Below are 12,165 nucleotides of genomic sequence, written 5' to 3' on the forward strand. Positions count from 1 at the left end.
CTCGGTTGCAAAAAGTTTCTACAACAATACCATTGTTGCAAAAAAAGTGAAGACATGATTTTTTTTTCTGCAACACAACCTATGTTGCAAAACATATATTCCCGCAACACAACCTATGCTGCATAAAACTCCACAACACAATCTCGGTTACAACTGTTTCCATGACAAGATCATTGTTGCAAAGAAGAGAGAGACGTTCAGCTGATTGATTTTGTCATATCCGATGGCTCGCGAGACGGCGGATCTTTTAGAAGCCCTCATCTCTTTTTGGTTTCCATTGTTTTTTTCTTTCCCTTTTCGTATAAAACATGAATATATATTTTATACGTAGTTAACATTTTTTCAAAATACATGAAACATTTTTAGTTTACACGTTGAACATTCTTTTGAAATACATGATTAACATGTTTTTAAACATATATGTTTTTTATGTCTACGATTTTTATTACATAGTATACATTTTTTGTATACAACAGGGACATTTTTATACAAACATTTAACATTTTTCTATCAGGACGACAACAACGACGTTTTCCTAAGACCCAGCGCTCCTTCCTCCTCCCGGGTCGCACGCGCGTGTGGCTCCGGAGGCGCCCCTAACCCTAGGAAACCAGAGGCACCTGATCTCCCTTCCCCGGCCGCTGCCGGCGCCGGCGGTGGCGGCCACGCTTGGCCGTCGAAGACGGTGGGCGAGGGCGGCGCTCCCTGACGAGCCCCTTCACGCGGAGGCGGGTCGTCCCTGGGGATGCGATGGTGGTGGATGGTCGGCGGTGCGAGGATGCGGCGGGCTTCTCCGGTAGGCGGAGTGGCTCTTGGAGGAGCGGCGGAGTCGATGGGGAGGCAGCAGGGGCGGTGGAGCTGGGTGGCACGTCGGCGCTGCCTGGAGGCGATGGCGCTGGATCTCGGCTTCGGAGGCGGCAGCGTTGTGGAAGCTCTGTCGGGAAGGAGCTCCTGACGAGCAGCGGGCGTTCGGCCTCCTCCGCGTCGGGGCTGGTGTGGTGTCCGCCAGGTGGTGTTGGCGCTGGAGCGGTGATTGGAGAGGAGGGTCAGATCTGGATCTTTCCGGATTTGATCTGGGCCGAAGGGGATGGGGTCATTGCGTGGATGTCCCCTGGAGCGGGTGGCGACCACGGTGATGACCCTGATCCATGGCCGAGGTGTCGGGAGGCTGCTGGCTGAGGTTGGTGGTGGATGTTGGGGCCGCATTCCTCTCTGCTTGCCCCAAACCTTGGAGGTGGGGCGATGTGCGGCGTTACGGATGAAAATCTTGTCCGGTTTTGCTGGGCCGGCGGCGATGGCACCCGTGGGTGTCTTACCCCTCCTTGGAGGCGTCGTCCAGGTGCGTCGACATCCCCTCGCTCGCTTGGTGTTGGTAGTTGTCTCCGGGTGAAAGCCTTGATTCGGTGCAGGATCGGCACGATGGCGGCGTCCTCGACGTCGTCCCTCTGGTGGGAGCATTGTGTCTGGAGACACGGGTTGGAGGTTCTTCGTTGCGCTCCTCCGGCGCTCGCCACTGTTCATAATCGATCATCCGTGACGCAATGTACGGTCGTCGCTAGTGATTCCAAGACGATACCTTTCTCGGGTCTGATCGGTCCCGCCATTCTCCTGCCATCTCCTTTAGGCATTAAGGGTGGATGGTGCATCGGCAAGGGATGCTCGGTGGGAGTTGCAGTTCTTCGGAGGTGGCTGGCATCAACTGAGACGCGGCGAGGTTTTTCTGTTTTGGGCAAGTTCCTTTGCGTTGTAGTGGTGTTGTCGTAGGTGGCTGTCTTTGGACTAGCCGGATGTGGAGTTCATGCTACACTTGTTGTTCGCAGCGAGTTGTAGTCATCTTGTATTTGTATTTCTCTCTTCTTCTATAAAGCTATGGTACGCAATTTGCGTACTCTCGAAAAAAACATTTTTCTATCACATGATTAAATTTTGAAAAACATATTTTTTGGCTACTTTATTATACACATTGTACACTTTTATACATCATTAACAGCTTTTTATACACATGTGTAACATTTTTAAATACATGATTAACATTCTCTTAAATGCATTTTTATGTCTATTTTTTTGTATATGCCAGGAACATTTTTCTTATATAAATGTATCATTTTCTAAATAAACGTTTAATATTATATATATTTTTTCTTACATACTGTACATTGTTTTATACATCATAACAATTTTTCTACACCTTTAACATTTTTAAAATGCATGATTAAAATTTGTAAATACAGAATGTAAGTTTATTTTTATTAATATATATTTAAATTATTTCGATATATAAGTAAAAGTAAAAAAGTAAAAAATAAAAGAAAAAATGTGAAAAAGGGAAGAAGAAGAAGAAAAAGCTATGGATGCCTGTGGCCACTGCTGGCCGATCAATTATGGGCTGCTCCTTGTGGCTTACTAACCTCTTAGAATCGGGTTTGTGGGCTGAACTCCGCAGTTGGACCATCTAGCTGACCGCGGTAGAAAGCCTTGGGGCCCAGTTGTAGGTGGTGACGAGACCGCGCTGGAGGATTGGAGCTCAAGCTGCCGCCGCCGGAGGTAGGGCAGCTCGCTCCTGGAAAGCAGAGGAGAAGCGAGGGGTGGAGAGGCGCCAGCTGGAGTGAACCTGACGAGAGCTCTTGGTGGAGCGGCGGAGCGGCGGGCACTGAGGAGCGGGCGGCGGCGGCCTGGAGGAGTGGAGTAACTTCGCCCACGACTCTGGTAAAAACAAAATTCGCCCCTCAAATCCCAGTTTTGCTGATTAATCAAGAGGAGAGTGAATATTTGTGTAAGTAAATAGTTCGCCCCGGTTAATCTTGGAATCTTGCCTCTCAACAGACAAAATTTGAACACACCCTAAAAATCCAAATTTTGATCACAACTCAGGTTTCCAAAGCAAGACAGAACAAGAAATTTTGTTACAACTCCGCCATTGTAATACAATTTGAAGTCCGATACTTCTGCAATATATATGCATAGGTTGAAATATTATTGCAGTGTATCTTCGTTGCTCAGGTTAGGTCTTTTCATTCATCACCATCACCGTATGGAGGCGACTGCAATCTACGATTCTCGGCTTGGGACCTGGGTTATGGTGTCCGATGGAGAAACTCCGACAAGTGCGGTCTTGGATGGGCTCCTGTCACATGCGTCTATGTTGTTCCGAGGGGTGGAGAGCGCTCTCTGTGTTGGAGCAGCCTTCGGTTTGTGCTGGGCAGCTTGGAGGTACTACGAGCGCAACTCGTGCCTGCGCAGCTACGGCCGTGACATGACGAGTGTTTTGACAAAAAACTATCATTTTAGAGGTTTGCGTCCCACAGAACTATCACTTTAAAAAAAATGACCGAAAACTACCAAAATTTTCTAATTTTGTGACTAAAAACTACCATTTTTAGATAATGACTAGTTTAGACTATTTAAGCGTGTTTATGACAGGCAGGGCCCATCTGTCAGCGCTAACATGGCGTCAAAGTCAACTTCACAGGAGAGCGGACGCCGCTCGCCTTGCCTATCCCCGAGATCTGGGGCGTCAATGGAGTTTTGCCGGCGTTCCACCCGGCTACGACCACCGGACCGCATTAGGGCCCTCCCCGACAACCTGCTCCTCGTCCTTGCTCGCTTCCGCTGCGCCCGGGCCGTCGCGGGCACCGGCCTCATCTGGTGTCGGTGGTGCGCCCTCACGGCCCGCCCACGTCAACTCGCTGCCCCGCGCCACCGCGCGGCTCGAGACGGAGGAGCTCGTCTTCGACCTCCGCTCCGATCTGGCCGACGGCTCCCTCGTAGTCGACCTGCCCTGCCTGCGTCGTGCCACCTCCTCTTCATCCTCCGCGTGCCCGACGGCGCAGAATTCGGGCAACAGCAGTCTCGCCCAGCAGCAAGGGCTCGCCGCGATGGTGGCCTCCCTTCGAGCTGGAGGCTCCGTCCTCCCTCTCGCCTCCTGCGATGACCGCCGGGGAGCCGGGATGCACAAAAGCTGTTTGTGAAAATGGCAAGGAAAGATAAAGAGAGGAGGAAAAAGAATGACGTGTGGGTCCCAACTGTAATAATGGTCAACTGAACAGTCAACATGTTTAAATCGTCTAAACTAGTCATTATCTGAAAGTGGTAGTTTTTAGTCACAAAATTAAGAAAATTTGGTAGTTTTCGGTCACTTTTTTTAAGTGGTAGTTATGTGGAACCCCTAAAATGATAGTTTTTTGTCAAACACTCTGACATGACCGGCAGCAAGCAGGCAGCCAGCCCGGTGGTCGGCCGGGACAGCGAGATAGACCGTGTTGTCTCCATCCTCTGCCGCAAGACCAAGAACTGTGCCGCGCTGGTCGGTGCTGCAGGAGTTGGCAAGACGGCCATCGCCGAGGGCCTTGCACAGCGCATCGCTGCCGGGAAGGTCCCTGCGGCACTCGCCGGGGCACGCGTCGTGGAGGTTGATCTCACTTCGATGGTTTCTGGGACTGTGTTCCGTGGCATGTTCGAGGAAGGCATAAAAAGCGTGATAAAATAGGCGGAGGACTCAGGTGGCAAGATAGTTCTCTTCATCGACGAGATGCACATGCTTCTTGGTGCCGGTGATGGGATGGGGGGATGCCAGGACGCTGCCAATATGCTCAAGCCAGCGTTGGCCCGTGGTCGTATCCGTTGTGTGGGTGCGACGACTTTTGATGATTACCATAAGTACATTGAGAAGGATGCCGCACTCGAGCGGCGGTTCCAGAAGGTGCACGTTGAGGAGCCTAGCGCGCAGGCCACCATTGCCATGCTGCGGGCGCTAAAGCAGCAGTATGAACAGCACCACGGCTTAGAAATCCAAGATGCCGCTCTTGTTGCTGCCGTGCAGCTCGCTGGCCGTTACATCACGGGTGAGGAATTAATTTTCGACGCGTTTGGTTCGTGCCATTTTTGCTGTCTCCCGAATACAGTGGATCACGATTACGTTACCAGCGTTTGTTTCGGCAGCGTCGGTTTCAGCTCCCGTGTAATTGTAAACCGTCCTTCACAAAATCGAAAACACCCGATACAGCCTGGTATGGAATAACGACGCTCGTCCTGATCGTTTTCTTCCGCGTGAGGACCAAGAAGCAGCGACTTGCAGTACCATCGCCGTATCAATTCACCGCCGTATCAATTCACCGCCGCTAAGCGTCGCGGATCTCCAGTCACCTCCGCCGCTGAGCGCCGCCGATCTCCAGTCGCCTCCACCGCCAAGCGCCGGCGATCTCCAGTTGCCTCTGCCGTGGGCGCCGCTGATCTCCATTCGCCGCCGCGGTCGTCGTGGGTACCGCCGCCGATCTCGCTTCGCCGACGTCATGGGCAGCGCCGCTGATGTCGCTTCGCTGCCGTGAGCAGCGGCGTTGTTCTGAACGGCTGGCGATCTCATTTTCCGTCAAGGGCCATCCCAGCCATCGTCCGTCGTCCGGTCCTCCGGCATAGTCTACAAGGCTGGCGACGGTACTCCACGGTCTTCCTATTCCTTTACGTGAACCAAACACATCATGTAATCACGTAGCCCCAATCTATTACAGTGTATTCTCATTACAACAGTGAATACATTACCTGAGCTTCAACCAAACGCGTCGTTTATTCCTTTTGTTTCCAGAGGTGATTAGTAGATGCATGAACTCATCTAGTTTATTATAGGAAATCTAATGAAACATGAAGGGAAGAAAGAGGGTTATATATGATCTTTAATTGGTTATCGTCAGATGTTCATTCTTGTTAAGGTCCACTAGCTCACATGCTAACCCATGTTGCAACCTGTACATTCAGTTTTGTTTGGCTTAACTAATGTATAAATCATGTATACGGTATTGAACAAATTCATGATAGTGTCAGATGCATCAATTAATGGAGCAGGTGCTATCTTTCTGCCGACTTGCTCCCATGATTGGCAAGAATGTATATATGTTGGAGTTAATTGATGTCTACTGTAGGTCGTCCATTTCCTGATAAGGCAATTGACCTCATTGATGAGGCTGGTGCCACAGCAGCCAAAACAATGATGCCAGTTGGTGATCAAGAAGAGAATGTGATCACTCTGCAGAGTAGCTCTAAAAATGCAGTGAAGGAGGCAATTGTTTGCCCTAATCATGTCGCACAAGTAGGCATTCTCTTCCTAATGACAGTTTTGTAATGTTTTGATCGACGAGATATGCTTGTTATGCAGATTTTAACATTGTTATTTGAAGGTTGTGAGCCAATGGACTGGAATTCCTGTCACTGCGCTTGACCAAGAGGAGAAGGACAGACTAATCCACCTAGCGAGCAGACTGCGGGAGCGAGTTGTTGGCCAGGATGAAGCTGTAAATCTGGTTGCACAAGCAGTGTTACGTTCCAGAGCCAGCTTTGATCAGCCTGGCCAACCCATAGGCTCTTTTCTCTTCTTAGGCTCGACTGGTGTTGGAAAGACAGAGCTTGCAAAAGCTCTTGCTGTGCAGTTATTTGACAGCGAGAAGATGTTAGTTCGCTTTGACATGTCTGAATATGTTGACAGGGGATCCGTGCTGCGTCTCATCGGAGCACCTCCAAGGTTTAATTTGTATATCTTTTTGAACATGCATTACTTTCTCATATCATACTTTAATTTCACTGATCGTAATTGCTTTATTTGTTCCTTCTTAAAGCTATAAAGGCCATGAAGACGGTGGACAATTGACGGAGAAAATCAGGAGACATCCATACAGTGTTATCCTTTTTGATGAGGTGGAGAAGGCAGATCCATCGGTGTTGAACCTTTTTATTCAACTTCTGGATGATGGTGTGTTGATAGATGGGAAAGGCCGGACCGTAAATTTCAAGAACACCATCATCATTATGACTTCAAATCTAGGAGCGGAGCACCTAACAGCAGGAATGGCTGGAAAAATCACAATGGAAGCTGCACGGGACCTTGTGATGCAACAGGTTTGTGTATACAAGAGACTGCTGTTGTGAAGTCACCAGTAGAAACATGCTTAATGCCATGTACATTTGTTCTTGCAGGTTCAGAAACACTTCAAACCCGAGCTTCGCAACAGAATGAGTGAGATTGTGATATTTGAGCCGCTGTCGCACGACAATCTTAAGGAGATTGTGAAAATCCAGATGAAGAGCATTGTCGCCAGCATAGCTAGCAGGGGCATCTCTCTATGTGCGAGTGATGCCGCGCTGGACGTGGTTTTGTCGGAATCTTACAACCCAGTAAGCACAGCTTCCTTTCAAACCTGAGGCAATATTAGTCTCATGTTTAAGGTAACAACGTTTATATTTTGGTAACCATCCATGCTTAATTTGTCCCGCACCCGCGGATGTATGGCGCAAGGTCTGTAAAGAGGTGGTTGCTGAAGAATGTGATGACTGATCTCTCCGAGATGCTGGTCAGCGGACGAATCTGTGAAGGCTCCTCGGTCTCCATTGACGCTGCCAATGACAAGGGTCTTAAGTTTGAAGTAGTGACGTAGGTGTCAGATCCGTGACGCAACAATCCAACTCCCCGGTGACTGCGAGACTGTGTAGCTTTCTTTGGCATGACAACTAGGGATTTCTGAAATTTATTTGTGTTTTGGCGGATGAGTTTCTCGTTCATCGGTGGCGTGTATATATACTATGCACGTGATGATTCAACTGGTGGCCCTCGTAGTTTATAGCAGTAACTAGTTTTAAATGCTAATCTTCTATATCTAAATAGCTAGCCCCCACTAACCTATTTCTCTCAACATGCAAGCATGACACCTTATCAAGCAACATGCATTAGAAAAGACCCACGTCAGCATTCAATGAGTCATAGGAAAAGATTAACTTCAACATGCAAACACGCATGATATATTTAGTAAATATTTTGCAAAAATACAATAATCTAACACAAATAACAATATGTATTTTTAGTTTTAGCTCACATATTATTTCTCCGAATATTCTTATTTCCATAAAATTATTAATATCTTAGAAATATATTGCAAAATATTCCCGCAACAACGTGCGGGGCATCGTCTAGTGCTAAAGAATTTATCAGGCTGCACCACAGTACAAACTTCTAGTGTAGACTTGCAAATGGAGATGATAAAACAACCTTCTATTGTAGACACATTGTCACTACACCCAATCCAAGTATAGATCATTGAATCTCGTGTTATCATCTTAACTCAGTATATTCTCTCAAAGCTAAGAAAAGGAAATTAGGATTAGCCCAAGTAGGTTGCGCACTTGGGCTACGATAACGCAGCACGAGAACATCCCGATTCACCAGTACTTATATACGAAGGTTCGCACAAGATGGCTTCATGGATGGTCCTTCTACCTTCCCATAATTTACTCCAACCACCCTATATCTAATCTTCACACTCTTTTTTTGCTCTATCTAATGCTACTTCTTCTACTCACATACATACACATATCTGTTATAATAACGTTGAGGTCTGAATCTCCTTCCTCTTCTCCTTCTCATTAGTAGGAAAAAAAATCTGTGAACCTAGTACGTCCAATACTCACTAGTTTGTTGACCTTTCGGCATGGGAGGTATTAGGATGCAGAAGGTGATGCTGTGGCTTCTCTTGAGACCCGACATGAGTGGTGCTCCCTTTCCTTCTACAGCCTAGTAGGACTCATGTATGCCCAGCTTCACATTAGAGCTAAGACACGTGGGACACTTCAAAACCTATCGTCTCCGCCCTGGAAAATGTCTAAGGGTCATGTCTGATGAACTAGACAATCGTGGAGTGTTTCGTGTGTGCGTAAGATTCTAATTTTATTCTCGATCTCTGAACCTCCATGTGAAGCTAATTAAGAGAGTGATCTGGGAGATAGGGACTAACTAGATTACTCTCTTTAGTTTCAAATTAACTTTCAACATTCTCAAAGAAACTTCGTATGATTTCGATTCACAGAGCACAGAGTTTGTCCGACAGAAATCATATGGGTCCAATATATAGCTCTATATCCCTACTAACTTCAAGAAATACAACATGGTTTGGGACTTCATAGGAAAAATATCATTTTGTCAAATGCATGTGTTTCCTTACTGTAGGATCCGGAAAACCAAATTCCGGTGTTACATTTTGTCAAGTTATTGCGTTTCTAGAAGCTCCACGGACGGTACTGGAACACACACAAGGGCGTAGATTTCCACCTGTTCTTCAAGTTCCATAAACTAAAGTGGTTGCTGTTCCGTAAGATATGTTTCCTGTAAGAAGTACTCACTCTGTCCGAAAAAGTTTGTCCCTCAAATGGATGTATCTAGCACTAATTGGGAATTAGTGCTAGATACATCCATTTGAGGGACAAGCTTGGGACAAGTTTTTTTTTTCGGACAGAGGGAGTAGTTCCTATCGTGATTTAGATGCGCTTGTTCATGTTCACTTCTACCATTATCAACACAATAATAATGGTTATCAGAAATTCAAGATCAAACCTCACGACCAGAGACGGAGTATTTTGTGAAAGAGCTGATTCAATATATTTTACAAACCCGTGCACCTTACAATCAGACAAAGTTCAGTGATAAAAAACTCCATGCACCTTATGATCGGACAACGTTCAGTGATCCTATCCCGCAAAAAAATAAAATAAAATTTCAGTGATCCTTACATAATTCGGTAGGTAATTCGTGGACTGTTAGTATGTCCATCGTTTTACTGAACTCCACCTGTCTCTTGATTTTTTAACAAAAGGCAAGTGTATCTTCAGTGAATATGCAAGAGTTTATGTACACGCAAATGGAAAAGGAAGTTCTATATATGGGCGTGCCATTGCAACACTTAGCCTTGTTCTTGGTAAAAACAAAACAGTTGGGCCCTTGGCTGTCTCGATGATACGCATCCATATTCTGCTCACATCATCACATCTTTATTCCACTTCTATATATGCTCCTCTTAATGTACAATATACTACTTTTTTTTTCTTTTTTGCTTTTACTCCTTTCACGTTCCATGTTCCATGTTTCAACTGCCTCTTCTTTATTCGCACACCTTCTTATTGGCTCCGTTTATTTATGCCACTCGCATATCCTAGTTGCATGTGTAGCTTGATCGGCATCCTAGTATGATTAGGTTTGATAGTTGATACGCACTGAGCACCTTTCCCCTCAATGATTCAGTGGCCGCGGTGACAATTTGAAAAGAAAAATGTTCTCTCTCTCTCTCTCTCTCTCTCTCTCTCTCTCTCTCTCTGGGTACTTTGTTTACTCCATCTATTCTAGTACTGATCTTTCTCTTCTTCCATTATTACCGAAAGTACATAGCTACTTCAAAACGACCTCATATAACTTTGCAAGATAAATGCCACCAAATAGGCACATCATTGAGGTTTAACTGCCTCTGCCTCCTATTCCAATCACAAACAAACATCACGCGTTCACCCACACGGACATGGTTTTCTTCAGTTACATGGTTTTATCCAATCGTAGGAAAATAGCATGCATGCATACAAAGAAAAATGATTGTTGTGCACATTGAAAAACAAGATGTTCCTGAAGATTAGTCACGACATTTCCCCAATGGGTTGTTATCTTAGCATGGGAGGTATTGGGATAAAATGTGAAAGTTTTCTGGTTGCATTTAGTAAGAGTAGTTGGTGTCCGTAACAAACAAGCGAGGAAATTTTGCGAGAGAGGTACTGCACAAGGTACTCGACAATCTTGAGGAACTTTCCCCAGGAAGTGGGAACTTTGAAGTACAAAGTCGTCATCATTCTTGAGTCTCACATTTTGATTTACTCAAGGCATCTATTTAAATTTTGTTATTGTAAGAGACTTATTCACTTACTAGTTACCAACCAGTTATGCCTTTCTATCTAACGTGATGAAGCTATAAGTTGCATTCGCGGTGGTTAAATTTTAGTAGCTACATGGTCATTGGTGTCATCACTTGACACTATGCATATGTAGGCAGTTTTACCGATGTTAATTTTAGTAACTACAATCAATCAAGATATTTTCCCTGGGTGTTTATGTTTATTTCAAAAGATAAAATGTATTAACCATTGTCCATACTTCTGTATGTGAGCCCATGCATACATGTGCACATAACCCATAAGTGGCTGAATGGAAAGTTGTGCATTGAGATCAAACTTATTGTTTAGTAGCCCTTATTTGACGAACTATGGGCGAGCAAAAGAAAGTACGATAAGGGGGTATAAATTATATTTCATTTCAGCGCCAGAGAAATGTTTATCACATTTTTCTTCTACTGTCATATCTCAACATTAATTAACATTGTTACAGAGAGGCCTTACTTCGCCTCGTCAACTCTAGTTTGTCAGACTTTTTACATCTTGGCCTCCGATGGGAGCACAAGACATATGGGCTAACACTTTCCTCTTCTGGTATAGGTTTGGGCAAGATGGTCATCAAAAGGCTTTTAGAAACCACAAGTCAACCAAACATGGCTTTGTTTTGTATGGTTCCCTATTGAAATCTTGGATGCAATAATGTGTCATGAAGTTTGTGGCACATTGGACATCATTCTCTTGGCCTAACACTTGTCCTAGCTACTAGTTTGGATATCAGGGATAGCAGAGGCATGTGATGCGGGTGGGGGTGATTAGGATATATGATGTTTCCTTATCATGTTTACTATGGCAAAAACTTGTTTGGTCATTGCAGTTCAAGTTGAAATTAAGGATGTCTTTTGTTACTCCAAGGATAGGGCCCGGAAAGGACATTAGATCCTTTGTTTTGATTATTTTGGGTTACATTGTTGTAAAATCCGATTCATGGCATGCGTGGCATGTTTTTTTTCATGAACGTCTGACAAGCTAGCTGTCCCTGACAGTTTCTCTTGCATTTTCCCATAAAAAGTACACATTATTACAGGTTGTATCTTTACCTTTCAGGTGTGCACCTACCTGCCACAGACCCATATCAATTGCATATGAGCACATTGGGTTATATCCATTTGTTTATCAATAGTACACATTTTTGTTTTAAAGATCATTTTACCGTTTGTTGGTAATACACATAAGTAAGAACCCCACGATTTAAGGCCTACCTTCTTTTTGAGTACTCAATTGTGTTCTAATAAAACAAAAGGATATGCTACTCAGCTTGTATCCCAAATGGATATGAAATAATCATACAGTCGTCGTAAAATTTGGGTTAGTTCTGTAAAATGTCTGAAGCAGGTGAAAATCTCCAAAGTGCAGATTTGTGAAGTGAGAAACTCCAACCTTTAATCATGGACAAATGCCTTTGGAAGATTTGCCAATTTAGTTGTT

The 12,165-nt window shown here is 45.1% G+C and overlaps 1 pseudogene; it reads left to right on the forward strand.

Moving 5' to 3' along the window:
- Nucleotides 1-3,139: 3,139 nt before the first annotated feature.
- On the forward strand, nt 3,140-7,542 carry LOC119333826 (annotated as a pseudogene).
- Nucleotides 7,543-12,165: the final 4,623 nt, after the last annotated feature.

This window comes from Triticum dicoccoides, chromosome 7A (genome assembly GCF_002162155.2).
Source record: "Triticum dicoccoides isolate Atlit2015 ecotype Zavitan chromosome 7A, WEW_v2.0, whole genome shotgun sequence".
NCBI classification, from domain to species: Eukaryota; Viridiplantae; Streptophyta; class Magnoliopsida; order Poales; family Poaceae; genus Triticum; species Triticum dicoccoides.